At 34.7% G+C, this 15,427-nt stretch overlaps 1 protein-coding gene across 1 annotated transcript in view; it reads right to left on the reverse strand.

Moving 5' to 3' along the window:
- Positions 1-15,427, reverse strand: part of LOC148943114 (ras-specific guanine nucleotide-releasing factor 2-like) — a 441,376-nt gene that overhangs the window by 236,597 nt on the left and 189,352 nt on the right. The window lies entirely within an intron of this gene.

A 15,427-nucleotide genomic window follows, 5' to 3' on the forward strand; every position in this document is an offset into this window, starting at 1 on the left:
CTCACTACTCACTACTCACTACTACACTATCTCACTACTGTGATTTAGCTCTATTGAATTAAAGTGTCACTTTCAAAGTAAAAATACCTATAAATTTGGAAACTGAAACATTCAGTATTAATATTGATCAAGTCTACTTTTAACAATTTTGAAATACCAACAAAATACCTGAATTAAGTACTTTTCAGTGTGCTCCCGAATTATTATATATTATATAATATAATATAATATAATATAATATAATATATTCTGTGTATTAATGCATTATTACTGTTTCATCTTGGTATAATAATTGATTTTCAAAATAATAAAATCACAATCATAGTAAATAAAAGAGTTTAAAAAGGAACGAAACATTGAATGGGCAAGCAATCAGAGAAATGTATGATGATATTCGAAAATCAGCAAAAATAGCTATATTCAAAATAAATAGCCTTAATCCAAGGAGCAATATAGTTAAATTGATCAAATAATTTCAATGGACCCTTTCCTTTTTTTCAATAGTAGTTTTTCTTAACAAAATTAGAAACCTCAATTATAAACTTTGAAGATATTCTAGTAAGATAATTTGGAAGTTATCAACAACACTACTACGAATTCTTGACCTCTTTAGGTATAAAATACCCTTGGAACGAAGAATCTGAAACTTTCTCATTATCCTCAAAATCGGGACAAGTTTTGCTTCTGTCTTATCCATATTTATTAAGCAACTTTTTTAAATTATCAGCCCGTGAACAATTATCTCGTACTTTAGGATATTTGGGAGAAAGTATGGAGATCTAAATTCGGTTGAAATTAAATCACCTTTTTTTATATATGCTCTGGTTACAAGAATTTATGGATACCCTCACTACCTCTCACATAAGCCAGGTCAGATATTGACTTCTAGAAATTGCATTAAATTGTCGGAAATTAAATTGTCAGAAATGTTCAGAAATTAAATAATAGAAGTTTTTTAACTGAAAGTCAGGAGCGACATTACAACTTAAAACAAATACAGATAATATGAAATGGGGCTGGTCTCTCCTCAACGCATCTCTCTTTACGCTAAAGTTTGACTATGTCTCAAAACTTTGTTTTGAAAACAATAAAAAACTTCAGCGTAAAGAGCGAGGCGCTGAGGAGGGGACAGCCCCTTTCATATAAGGAATAATTTCTGTTCATTTTAAGCTTTAATGTCGCTCCTTAATTTCAGTTAAAAAACTTCTATTATTTAATTTTCATTTAAAAAGAAAGACATACCTTTTCAGAATTTCTTTTATAGAAATCTAAAAAAAAATCTAGAAGGATGACAGATTGCCAAAGATTGCCCTTATCGGCCAACCGTCTACGGCTAAACGGAAAGCAGTTCGTCCTCGATTGGTGTGGGTGGATCGAGTAAGGAAAAATTTTAGGGATATGGAAATTTTCTGGACGGGTGTAGAGAGAGATGTTTGAAAAGATTGGGATGGAGGAGGAGCGTGCGCAGCTGTGTTGGTTTCAGGTGGCTTGGCGGTGCAGTAAGTTTTTATTAGTAGTAGTTGTAGTAGAAGGAAAGTATAATTTTCAATTTCAAACCCAAGATATGGCTCCAGGGTCTACACAGGCACAACAATACATGGCCCCAAAGAACTATATTTTTAGAGCTAAGACACTTTCATTTTTCTTCTTTTTTGTTTCATCTAACAGACACGAAGAAAAACGTTTCAATTTTTATCTGGAAAACTGCTGCTGGACATTTTGTAATCTTTCCTCTCTTTGTCACAATCACATACCAAAAAGAAATTAGAATTTCCATCTATTACCATCACCAGGCTACAGACTGCTGATAAAAAAAAAGCTACAACAGCATCAATATTTCTCCGTAAGCCAATTAAGAGTCACAACCTAAATCAAACAGTTCGTGGTAACGAACTGTAAGTAAGGAGCGACCCGGCTCAATGGTAACCGAAACTCTAGAAAACGGGTTATTGATACCAATAGATATATCAAAAGAATCAGATTTCAATGCTGATTTCAAATATATAATTTTCATCAAGTTTAGTGCTACCCATCAAAAGTTACGCGCCTGAGAAAATTTGGCTGATTTTCAAAAAAAGGGGGAAAGACCCCCTAAAAGTTATAGAACCTAAATGAAAATCACACCATCATATTCAGCGTATCAGAGAACCCTACTGTAGAGGTTTAAAGCTCCTATCTAAAAAAATATGGAATTTTACATTTTTTGCCAGAAGAAAGATCACGGATGCGTTTTTATTTGTTTGTTTGTTTGTTTGTTTGTTTTGTTGTTTTTTTTACCCAGGGGTGATCTTATCGAACCAGTGGTCCTAGAATATTGTGGGAGGGCTCATTGGAAAGGAAATTAAAAGTTCTAGTGCCCTTTTTAAGTGACAAAAAAAAATGGAGGGCAAGTAGGCCCCCTCCCACGCTTATTTTTTTCCTAAAGTCACCCGATCAACATTTTGAGATAGCCGTTTTGTTCAGCATGGTCGAAAATATGATAAATATGTCTTTTAGGATGACTTAATTCCCCGAAGTCCCCAGCGGGTGGGATAAATTTTTTTAACTTTACCAATTGTTAAATGTTTGTTTTGTTTTTTGGTATTTATACTTATTTTTAATGGTGTTTTTTTTTGGGTTTGGGGTTGGTTTGGGGGGGACGGGGGTTATGTTGGAGGATCTGTCCATGAAGGAATTTTTCATGGGGGAAGGGAAATTGCCATGAAGGGGGCGCCGGACTTGCCGGCATTATTTATTGGATATTGGGAAGTATACAACCATTTTCAGGAAGGATTTTTTCTGGAGGGGGGGGGCTAGAGGAGTGGGTTACTCTGAAGAATATTTCCGTGGAGGATGTTTCTTTGGGGTAAGGGACATTTCTATGAAGGGGGCTCCGGATTTCCAAGCATTATTTAAGAAACGATCAGAAATTAAATAAAAAAAAACAAGTTTTTTCAACTGAAATGTAAGAAAGAATATTAGAACTTAAAACGAACAGAAATTATAACGTATGTGAGGGGGTTCTCCCCCAAGTCAGTACCTTGCTCTTTACGCTACATTTTTTTTTTAGTGCTTTCAAAAGAGCTATCTATTCTATTTAAACGGCCTTTGTGATTCAGGGGTTTCTGAATCAAAATTTTTTGTTAACTTTTAACGTAAAGAGCGTGGTATTGACTAGGGGTAGAACACCTTCATATAAGTAATAAAATATACTTAATAAAAAAAACAATAAAAAAACAAGCGATCCGTCTCAATAGTAATATAAACTTTTAAAAACTAAATTTTTATGTCAATAAATTTATAAAAAGAGTGTGTTTATAATGCTTATCCTAACTATATAAATTTTATTAAATTTAGTATTACTCATCAAAGGCTACGAGCCTGAGAAAATTTACTCGATTTTTTAAAGAGGGGGAAACATCCCCTACAAGTGAAAGAATTTTAATGAAAATCACACCGTCAGATTCAGCGTATCAGAAAACCCTATTACATAGGTTTCAAGCTCATATCTGCAAAAATCTGCAACTTTGTATTTTTTGCCAGAAGAAAAATATACGAATATAGAAGTTAGTTACGTAAGTTAATTTGTAAAGACATCCATTTAGCAAAAGAAAAGTAAAATTTTTATACAAATAAAAGCTGCATTAACTAAAAAACGATCAGAAATTAAATAAAAAAAACAAGTTTTTTAAACTGAAAGTAAGGAGCGACATTAAAACATAAAACGACCAGGAATTATTCCGTATATGGAAGGGGCTGTCCCCTCCTCAACGCCTCGCTCTTTACGCTAAAGTTTGACTCTGTCTCACAACTTTATTTTTTGAAACAATAAAAAACTTTAGCGTAAAGAGTGAGGCATTGAGGAGGGGACAGCCCCTTTCATATACGGAATAATTTCTGTTCGTTTTAAGTTTTAATGTCGCTCCTTACTTTCAGTTTAACAAACTTGTTTTTTTTATTTAATAATAACAAGGAACACGCACAGGTTCCTGATTCCAGGGATTTTGTCAACTATGTCAACTTGTCAATTATGACCAGTTCTGCTTTAGCCATTACACAACCAGAAAAAGTTTTTTTTCTATACTTTTAATATTGTAATGGTGAGGGTTATCAAATCGGAGCCCCTCCTGTGGATAAGAATTTGGCAATTGTTATCTTCTTATAAGGAAATCTAAATGTAAGAAATAGCAAAAGCTGAATTTTTCTTAGCCTATCAGCTCATTTGATATAATTTAATACGAGTAAAACAAGCTGCACATAGGTATCCTCAGAACTAAATAATGATAATAATAATAATAATATTAATAATAATAAGAAAAACAGTAGTAATGATAATAATGATAATAATAATGATAATAATAATAATAATAATAATACTAATAATAATAATAAAATTAATAATAATAATAATAATAATAATAATAATAATAATAATAATAAATATAATATTAATAATAATAATGATAATAAATAAATAAAAATAAAGTGACAACAACAATTCATTCGTCGTTAAAAAAAAAAACCCCTTTTATCTTACTGAATTATGTTTATTAATCTATATTCATTCCATCACATAATTTAATAATTCTATAGAGACATTATAAATCTCCCTTTATAGATTTCCGATTTCCTCATTTTGTGAGTATAATTTTCCCAGAAAAAAAAATTGGCAACAAAGGAAAAAATAATCCACGTCTGTTTGTCTAATGGAGATGTATTACAGTTAGAATTTTTGTTTCTAAGATTCATTGATTTATCAAAGTGACCGAGTCATGACAGACATAAAATTGGTGGGTGTTGATTGCCTGCATTAGTACTAAAGGTATTAAGTCACAACATATGTTTTACAAGAGAGCTTAAAGCCATAGAATCACTTTTTGGGTATTTGACTATAAATATTGATGTTTTTTGTTTCTTAGAGCACAAAGTGAGTTTATAAGAACGGGGTTTCTCGATATATTTTTTGTTTATTTTTATTTGTTCCTTCACGCCCAAAGGAGAAGCAGCGACTTCAGGAAACTAAAAACCTTTTAAAATTTCTGAGACATGAATCGTAATTTTGACTTGAAATGAAATATCAGACACTGTTTTCTGAATGATTTTCTAAATTATGTGAGCCTCAGTAAACCAATGCCATCTTGTACCAAATCCAAACTTAAAGAGTGATTTTAAATTGGTTTTCGGTCTTGGGCATTTCATTTTTCCGATTCTTAAAGAAGCTGGAAGTAGACATGTCCCCTCTTCCTTTGGAACCCCCACCCCTTCTGTTTTTATTTCTGCTTTTGAAATATGAAGAATCAGATGGCGCCTCCTTTTCACCCTAGGTAAGATTAGTGCTACAAATGGTTTGGTTTGGATTACTCCCCGCCCCCTGGTTGAGGCTTTAACGTTATAATTTTTTGAATTTTTTCTTTTTGCCTTCCGTTTCCACTAATGTAAAATAATTTATATGGCTTTGACTAGTTTAATTTCAGCCTTGACTCTTGGCCAGTTTGTTTGGTTGCTATAATTGCTATAATATAGCTCTACTAAAAAGATTAAATAAAAAAAACAAGTTTTTTCAACTGAAAGTAAGGAGCAACATTAAAACTTAAAACGAACAGAAAAAATTAAGTATATGAGGGCGTTCCACCCCTAGTCAATACATCGCTCTTTACGCTAAAGTCCGAATTTTGTTCCAATTCTTTAAGAATGACCCTGAATCACAAATGCTGTTTAATTAGAATAAATAGCTCTTTTGAAACTACTAAGAAAACTTTAGCGTAAAGAGCGAGGTATTGAATAGGGGTGGCGAACCCCCTCACATACGTAATAATTTCTGTTCGTTTTAGGTTTTAGTGTTGCTCCTTACTTTCAGTTGAAAAAACTTGTTTTTATTTAATTTTTGATCTTTTTTTTAAATGATGCTGGAAAATCCGGCACCCCCTTCTTAGAAATGTCCCCCCCATGAAAAATTTCTGCATGGAAAAATCCTCCCACGTAACCCTCTCTCCCAGACCCCTCCTCCCACCAGAAAAAAATTCCCCTTGAAAACGTCTGTATACTTCCCAATAACCAATACTATATGTAAACAATGGGCAAAGTTCATAAATTGCAGCGCTTCCCTCTGTTTTACTACTGTAAACAGTCACTGCATATGTGACTGGAATACCTAGTATTTTTGTGAATTTCTATCACTGTTATCATCATAACTGTCTATTAAAAAAATTTATCCCTATTTGAACTTTTATTTATAGCCCTTCCCTCGGGACTGTGGGGGATTAAGTCATCCTCAAAGACATATTTATTAAATTTTTAGACTATGCTGAACAAAATGGCTACCTCAACATTTTGGTCGAGTGAATTTGTGAAAAAAATGAGCGTGGTAGGGGGCCTAGTTGCCCTCAAATATTTTTGGTCACTTAAAAAGGGTACTAGAACTTTTAATTCCCGTTCAAATCAATCATCTCTGGATATTCTAGGACCACTGGATTGACACGATCACCCACGGGAAAAAAACTCAAAAACATCAACAAATAAACACACATCCGTGTTCTTTCTTTTGGCAAAAAATGCAAAATTTCACATTTCTGCAGATAGGAGCTTGAAACCTCTACAGTAGGGTTCTCTGATACGTTAAATCCGGTGTTGTGATTTTTATTAAGATTATAAAAATTTTAGAGGGTGTTTTCCCTTTTTCTCGAAACTAGGGCAAATTTTCTCAGACTTTTAACTTTTGATGGGCGAGACTAAACTTGATGAAACGTTTATATTTGAAATCAGTATAATAATCTAGTTCTGTTGATGCATCTAATGGTATCAAAATTTTCTCTTTTTGAGTTTCGGTTACTATTGAGCCGGTTCAATCCTTACCTACAGTTCGTTACCGCGAACTGTTTGAAAAAGAGCAACTACTTTCTTATAATTCCATGGTAAAAACAATGTGCTTTAATTTAATTGCTTTCCTTTAGTATAGATTTTTCATAAGCAAAGTAAATCATTCATTATTCACGGATAGATAAATAACCCCAACTTCACAAAAAACTGGCCCAAAACCTCATGTGTGAACCAATAAGCCAGTAAAAACAATGAAAAGTTAGGTTCTAATTGATTGATTTTCCTGTTTGAAAATTTTAGCAAGTAAAAGCGACGAATGGATTGAGTCCCAAAATATTTACAAGTTGTTTTTTTGTTTTTCTTTAATTGCAATGATATTTATGTTGTGTAAGGTATTACGATACGAAGGGTAGCTTTTGAATGAAGGGTAAAAAACTGACATTTTAAGAAAGAGAAACAAGCTAGGGGCTGTCATGGGTTTGAATTCGTTTTATTTTAATATGAAACACTTTTAATTTATAATACACTTAAAACTGTTTGATACTATTTTTAAGCCCTTCGAAAGTACGATTCTACTAAGAAGGATTTGATACTATTTTTAAAACTGTTTGATACTATTTTTAAGCACTGCAAAAGCACTGATTAAGAAATTGGAAAAATTCCCTTCTGTCAATTTCAAAGATTTGTGACCGACATTCGGTGTGTTTTGAATCCAAAGTACCATGTACACCAAAGTTCAAAAATGTAATTTAGTAGATAGATGGGTGGATAGATTGAATATCAGCAGTAGATAGATGGAGTAGTAGATGGGATAGATAGACTGAATCTCAGCAATGGAATAATAGCGAAATTGTTGTCTTTTGATATATATTAAACAAAAAACAAAGTTTTTTCTACTGAAATTAAGCAACAATATTAAAAATCAAAACGAACAAAAATTATTCCGTATATGAAGGGGTCGCCCCCTCCTCAATAACTTACTCTTCACGCTAGAGGTTATTAGCACTTTTAAAAAAGTTTCTTAGTCTAATTAAACGACCGTTCTGTTTCAGGAGTCGTTCTTAAGAAATTAGCACAAACAGTCCAGCTTTAGCATAAAGAGTAGGGTATTGAGAGAAAGGCAGCCAATTAATATAAGAAATTATTTTATTCATTTTGAGTTTTAATGTTGCTCCTCACTTTTAGTAGATTTTTTAATTTTTTTTTTATTTCTGATCGTTTTTCCAATAATGCCGGTAAATCAGAGCCCACTTCATGAAAAATTCGCTCCCCTCATTCGAAACTCCGCCGTGGAAAGTTCCTCACCCGTAAAATACCTCACCCACCGTAGAGTTCTCTTCAGACACTTCCATCCTCGCTGAAAAAATATTATACGTAAACAATTGGTAAATTTTGTAACTCAATACCCTTTACTCAGGGGCTCGGGGGGGGGGGTCAATTTATTCCCAAAAGCAAAGTAATGGAACCTTCCGATTATGCTGAACAAAATGATTATCTCGAAGTTTTGATCGGATGACTTTGGAGAAAAAAGGGGCGTGGGAAGGGGGCTAGCTGCCCTCCAATCTTTTTGGTCATTTAAAAAGAAGTCCCTCTCCTTATCTTCTAGGATCATATGTTTGATAAGATGACCCCTGGGAAAAACACAAAAAACGAACAAAAAACAAATAAACACGCATCTGTGGTCTTTCTTCAGGCAGGCAAAAAAAAGAAAAAAAAAGCAAAATTCCTTTCTCTACTATGCTGAGTCTGACAGTGTGATTTTCGTTAAAATCACTTGATTTTTTGGGGGTGTTTCTCTCTTTCTCCCGAAATTGATAAATTTCTTGGGGCTAATAACTTTTGATGGTTAACATTAAACTTAATGTATTTTTATATATTTGAATCACCATCAAAATTTGATTCTTTTGATGTATCTATTGTTATCAAGACTCCGTTTCTTAGGATTTCGGTTACTATTGAGTTGCGTCACTCCTTACTTACAGTTCTTTACCATGAACTGTTTGATTAAAGCAGTAACAGAGCAGACAAATAACATACCAGAAAGTTCACCGTGAAAATAAACCTTAACAATAAAAATTTAACAGTAGAAAATATCACAAACTTTTTTTGCGTGGTAGAAAGCGCTGAATGTAGTACTATTACTACTACTAACAACTCACCGCAGCACCAGGTCGCCTGAGGCCAACACAGCTACGTACGCTCCTCCTCCATCCCAATCTATTCAAACCCTCCCTTTTTACACCTGCCCACGAGGTTCCCATTTCCTTTAAATCTTTCTTTTTGAAGTCCTCCCACCCGAGACGAGGCCGACCTGCTTTCTGTTTAGCCCTAGACGGTTGGCCAAAAAGAACAATCTTCGGCAATCCGTCATTCTTCATCCAAACAACGTGCCCTAGCCACCTCAACCTTTCTTTTATTATAGCCCTAGAGAGCGGTATTGAACCAGTGTAGGGTGTCAATAAAGATGGCTAGGTCGTATTCTAGTGACGAAGGATAATGATTACCAAAATTCAGCCCCAACAAAAAGCAGCTCGTTCCCGAGTGGGTTGGGATGAGGTTGGAAGAAAGGATTTAAAGGAAATATTAGCCTTATGGGAGGGAGAAAAGAGTGAAACCATCTGGATAGGAAGGTACAGCTGTGCTGCAAGCAGCTTGGTGCTGCAATTTGCTGTTAGTAAGTTTTTAGAATAAGAGTAAGTTTTTAGAGTTAATTCCAAAAATAATTTGTATCGGATACAGAGAAGATTCTCCTCAATCATTCGTCATAAGCAAAAGCTCTTCAAGTCAAAAAGGATAAAATAGACGTGTTTGGAAACGAAAAAAATATTTATGTTGCAATTTTTGGCAATTCTGGCAAAATAAGGAATATCTTCAGCCTAGAACGGTGCTTGAATCAAGCTTCCGTTCTGGATGGATTGCGCACGAGTCTTTGGCCCAAGAAATTTGTCTATGCTCCAAATTGTCCTCGTTATTTCTTATGTTCATCACATAATTTGCCTCCTTTATTTTCGTTTTTAGGTCTACTCTTCTCCAAATTTTGCCTATCCAAAAAATATATTCCTAAGTGGTGCTTGATCGCACATGCTGGGTTCCTCAGTTACTCCTACCCTCAGGCGTGTCATGAATCTTTCCGTCTTATGTTCGGTCTGATTTTAAGTCTGATATGGCATCATTTTCGCCATTGCACATACATTTTTTTTTTACTCAACATGATATTAATTGATACGTCCGCATTGTCACCGTTAGCTTTGTTTGTGTGAAGAATTAAAGCAAAAACTCTTGCATTAATTTTAAATACCATGAATTAAATCTTTTTCCAAGATTTAATCTAATTCATATTAATCCTATGCATTTAAAAGCACTATTATTTCAAATTTTTTTCATTTTAAACACTGTTGCCGTCTTAAGATATTAAAAAAATGGCTTTTGTGAGTATTGAGACAAAAATAATAAAAAATACATAATATTAAAATAATAAATAATATAAAAATAATAAATAATAAGGGACAGTAAAGACAGGGCCAGACAAAGGGCATTGGAGCGATTGGGCCCAATCAGGCACCGCTTTTGAAACGGCCCGTTGTACCATCAAAATAAACAAAAGTTCGAGATTTAAAGCAAATTGCTTTTGACGATAATACAAAATATGAATTATTAAAATAACTAAAATATATTTATTTTAAGTGGGCTTTGCTGGATGAGATTTGTTAATGCGCGTATTAATTGACATTTGATTAATGTGACATTAGATATATTATATATATCTATACTGAATCTGAATTCTGTTTACATATTTAATTATTAGAGAAGGCCCCGTAAAAAAATTCAATCTGGCCCCACACATGTTCGATCCGGTCCTCAGTAAAGATCATGTTGAATTATTTCTAAGAATCTAGATAAATAATCATTTACAAGAGTCAAACTTTCTCTTGTAAAGTACGTAATATATTGCAAAGAATTTTCCCAAGGAGGGAGGAGAATCGAAAAAAGTAAGTTTTTAGGTAGTAGAATCCACATATTTTGGTTTTTATTCTGATTTGAGGCAAGTGAGCGGATTCTCCTCAACCATAGGTCAAAAGGGAGGCTTTTCACACCCTCCTCGCTTACTAATTAAAATAGACGTTGCCTATTTCTTACATAGAAAAATTTGCTTGTCTGTATTTTTCCCGACGTGTGCCGTATATTTCTGTCACGTTTCTGGCACTTTCAGCCATGCTTGTCATAGTTTCCGCAAGGCTTGGCACAGTTTCTGCGACCTTTGGCACAATTCCGCTATGCCTGGCACGTGCCACCTGGTGTACGAGATTACTGGCACTGGGCACCCCCTCAAATTTCCACCGATCGTTTAAGGTAAGGATTATTTTCATATTAGAACGGAGCTTGATTCCGGAGACGTAAAAATCTAAAAAATTCGAACTCAAGGCCTTTGTTTCTTCTGTCTGTGTGATAATTTGACTTTTAGGGGTTTGATTAAAAATCTTTATTCGAGGGAAATCATGAGAAAATCTTTTGAAATTTAGTAGTTTACAATCCTAGGCTGAGTTCTAGGAGAATGATAAGATTTTTAGGAGCGCACTTTAGAGGCTTCTTGCCAATGACAGGCTTGATCACAGAGAAAAAAAAAATGGGACTCAGTCTCATACTCCCCTTAAAATTTTGAAACGATTCCAATTGCCCCATCATTTCCTATACTTATCAAATAATTTGCCACCCTTATATTTTTATTATTTGACTCTTCTCTAAATGTTGTCCATCCAAAAAATGTATTTCCATCCCTGCTGGACTGCAGGTGCTGGATTCCTCAGTCATTCCTACCCTGTGTTCATGCGTGCCATGAAGCATTCGGCCTTGTGTCCGGTCTGATTTGGCATTATTATCTTCGTCGTACCATATTTTCTTATCAACATTGTATTATTTCATACGTCTTTGTTGTCACTGCTATCTCTATTTGTACGTAGAATTAAAGCAAAATTCTTGATTTTATCTTATAGACCTTAAATTACTTTTTTTCCAATATTCACTTAAATTCAACTTAATAACATTTATTTTAAAGCAATAGCAGTTCAGAACTTTTTTGCTTTAAAATTCGTTTTAAATTGCGGTTTGAAACTAATTTTTACAAAAAATAGTTTTTGCAAGTTTTTTAGGATAAGAAAATTTTTAACGGCACGCTTTTGAGCCTTCTTGCCAATGGCAGGGATGTGCAGAGTGGAGAATGGATATTGAACCTCTGCCCCCTAGAAATCTTGATGCTTTTGCGATTGTTCCGATTATTTTCAATCTCCATCACTTGTTTTGTCTGTTTAATTTTCTTTTTAATTTTATCCCTCTCCAAAATGTTGTCCTGACAAGAAAAAAAAAAAAAAATTCTATGCCCTGCTTGACCATCCACGCTGGATTACCCTGCCATTCTCACCCTGTGTTCATGTGTATGGTGAATCATCGATAAAAACGCGCGAGCTACAGTTATCTGATTCTTCGTCAACGATACGGTAAATATGGACAAGCATCAATGCAGTAATTCTTTGTCAACTAGTTGTTTTTATTGACTTTTCAGAAAAATATAAATCAATTACGAATAAATATTATGATTGCAGATTGAAAAGGACTTCAAGGATTTACGGAAGCAAGGATTACAAATTAAGAAATTTTAATTTAACACCAAGTATTAGAATAGAATAATAGTCACTACCGTAATTGACTGATACTACTGTCACTAGACTTGTAGTAGCATCAGGACCACCTGGGACCAACACAGCTAAAGAGACTCCTTGGTGACTTTGTGAGTCGACTTTTTGGTGAATTGACCTGAACTTAACCTAGATTATTGATATTCATTAATTCACTGCTTGAGCTTGAATTTAATTCAGTGACTTAGTTTGGAATAAGGATTAAGTTTGAAATAAATTACAGTAAATTAAATTGCGCGAAGGAAGATGCAATGTGAAATGATATGAGTTTTGGCAAGATCCGCGGTGATAGATTGTGAGCGTTTATGAACTGCTATTTTTGGATATAAGATCACCAAGGAAAACACCTTCCGTAAGCAGAAATTTTATCTGGTAATAATTTTACTGAAGCGAGGGCGGGGTAGTGGTTTGAGGTAGCCCCCTTCCATTTGCTTAGCGCATAATACCAAGTTAATATTTATATGTTATTATTATTAATTGATAAATGGCTGCCGTGACTTCTGAAAAGTTGTACAAGACAGGGTGCAAAGTTTGCAAAGAGAGCCTCAGCCTCGCAACCAGAGGAGACAAAACGGCTTTTCTCGTATTTCTCATACGGCTTTTCCAAAACGGCTTTTCTCATACGAAAAGACAAAACGCCGAAAACTTGAAAGCCTGTTTGAATGAAAAGGTCGGTAAAACTGAGGTTCGCAAATCGAGAATTGTCGTTTTATTATCACGAGTGGACTTCCCGATCAACCCAGAGAGTGTGTGTCCTTCTAACCATGGTATCGAAGAGATACAGTGCATCGGTGTTTCGAAATCATATCGTGTATACTTCCATTCGGTGACGGCCAAGTCTCATTATTTGCGTCATGGGATTCACATTGGCTACGAACATTTCTGGCTTACTGATTATAGGTTTTTACCGCGAATGTGCTACAAATGCGGGTCGCTAGAGCATATATCGTCAGGCTGCTCTAGCGTGGAACGTTGTCTCAAGTGCCTTGGTAGTGGACACTCTCATTCTAGGAACAACCCTTGCCAGAATGAACTTTGTTGTTTTCCATTGTGGATCTCATGAGCATACTGGATTTAGCTTTCGCTGCAAACAGTTAACCGAAAAAGTTACAAAGAATAAAAAATGATTAGTGCAAAGATTATATCTCTGAATCTGAATGGTTTTGGTGATAAACGACTTGTATTGCATTCTATGCTGCGCCATCTAGATATTTTGTGTCTGCAAGAGCATCATCTTCTGGACCACTCTACTAATCTTCTTTCGAGCCAGTCGCAGCAGTTTAAGTGTTTTATATCTCCAGCTACACCTACAGGTGGACGCCCATCAGGAGGCGTTTGCATTTTTATTCGAGAGAATATTCCAGTTTCAGTGTTTGCCGTTCATCGTTATTTTGTTGCTGTTCGAATCCCAGGGATTATTGTTTTTTTGTGCTATTTACCAACAAATTATCATAGTATTGATTCGGATTTTGATTTCAATTTTGCACGTTTAGAATTATCGCGATGTGTGGCGAAAGTTCCATCAGATTTCCAGTGGCTTATTTGCGGGGATTTTAACTGCAACATTGCTATCTCTGATGTCCACTCCTCCGCTCTTTTATCTTTGTTTTCGGTTTTTACTATAGTTTCAAAAGATACGGATTTTACGTATGTCCATAATTCTGGTTCTTGCTCTAATCTAGACCATGTGCTGGTCTCAAATGCAGCGTTATTACCACAGCCTGTTCATGTTGGGTTGGATATGCCTATTAGTGACCATTTTTACCTTTCTTTTCATTTAAATATTGAAAGTCCATCTTTTAAAATTATCCATCGTTCTAGTCAAATTGTAAATAAAATGATCTGGGATCGGGAAAAAATGTGCAAATATCATGAAGAATCAGATGCACTTTTAGCTAAAATACTTGTAAATTATTCTAAGGATGTTGATCAAATTGATATTGACCTATTTTACCTTGAAATTGTTCATAATTTAAAGGTCAGGGCTAATAAATTATTTAGAACTGATTCTTTCCGTCGTGGATCTCGTGTTTTAGGTTGGAACCTTAACCCGATTTTAAAGCAAAGCCAAAGGAATGCATCTCAAGCTTGTTATCTTTGGAATTGCGCGGTAAAACCGCGATCTGGACCATTTTATGATGGTATGAAATTAACTAAGCGCGTTTTTCGGGCTGAGTTGCGTTTGCATAATGAAATTATAAAAGATGAAATTGGTTCAAGGATTACTAGTGATAAGAATGAGCTTTGGAGTTTGGTTAATTCTAGACGTCGTAATAATAATTATTCACCAGATTCTAATAGTTCTCTGAAACTAGATGATTGGATAACTCATTATAATCAAGTTTTTCCATCCGGTGATGCGGCAGTTGAATCCCGGCTTGACTCTTTATTATCGGAAGAAATTTCAAAGCCCCGCCCAAATAGTAAAATATCTGTTTCTGTTGATGATGTAACGGTAGCAATTAAAGCTCTAAAATGTAAGCATTCTTTTGATCATGATGGTATACATTCAAACCATATAAAATGGTCATACCCCAAAGCAATCCTTCTCCTCGCTACTCTTTTTACTACTATTCTTTCTTCTGAAAATCTTCCAACTAGCTTTTCTCGTGCTACCACTTCACCCCTTTCAAAAAAAGGAGGGAATACGAATCGATGTTCTGATTACAGGCCGATTACTGTTTCTTGCCAGATTAGCAAAGTTTTTGAGTTAGTTTTATTAAAGTATTTGGAGTCTTGTAACCAAGGCCTGAATCAAATTGGGTTCCGTAAGGGTCTAAGCATGGATGTTGCTCATACCCTCCTTTCAAGAATAATATCCTTTTGTAAACAATGGGATAGAGTTTATACACATGCCTTAGATTTTGCGGCGGCGTATGATTCAATTATCCATTCTTGGGCTATGACTGCGCTTCTGAAGAATAATGTCCCACTACCAGTAG

Source organism: Artemia sp. Qi Xiang Cuo, chromosome 16 (genome assembly GCF_049724085.1).
Source record: "Artemia sp. Qi Xiang Cuo chromosome 16, ASM4972408v1, whole genome shotgun sequence".
Lineage (NCBI taxonomy): Eukaryota > Metazoa > Arthropoda > Branchiopoda > Anostraca > Artemiidae > Artemia > Artemia sp. Qi Xiang Cuo.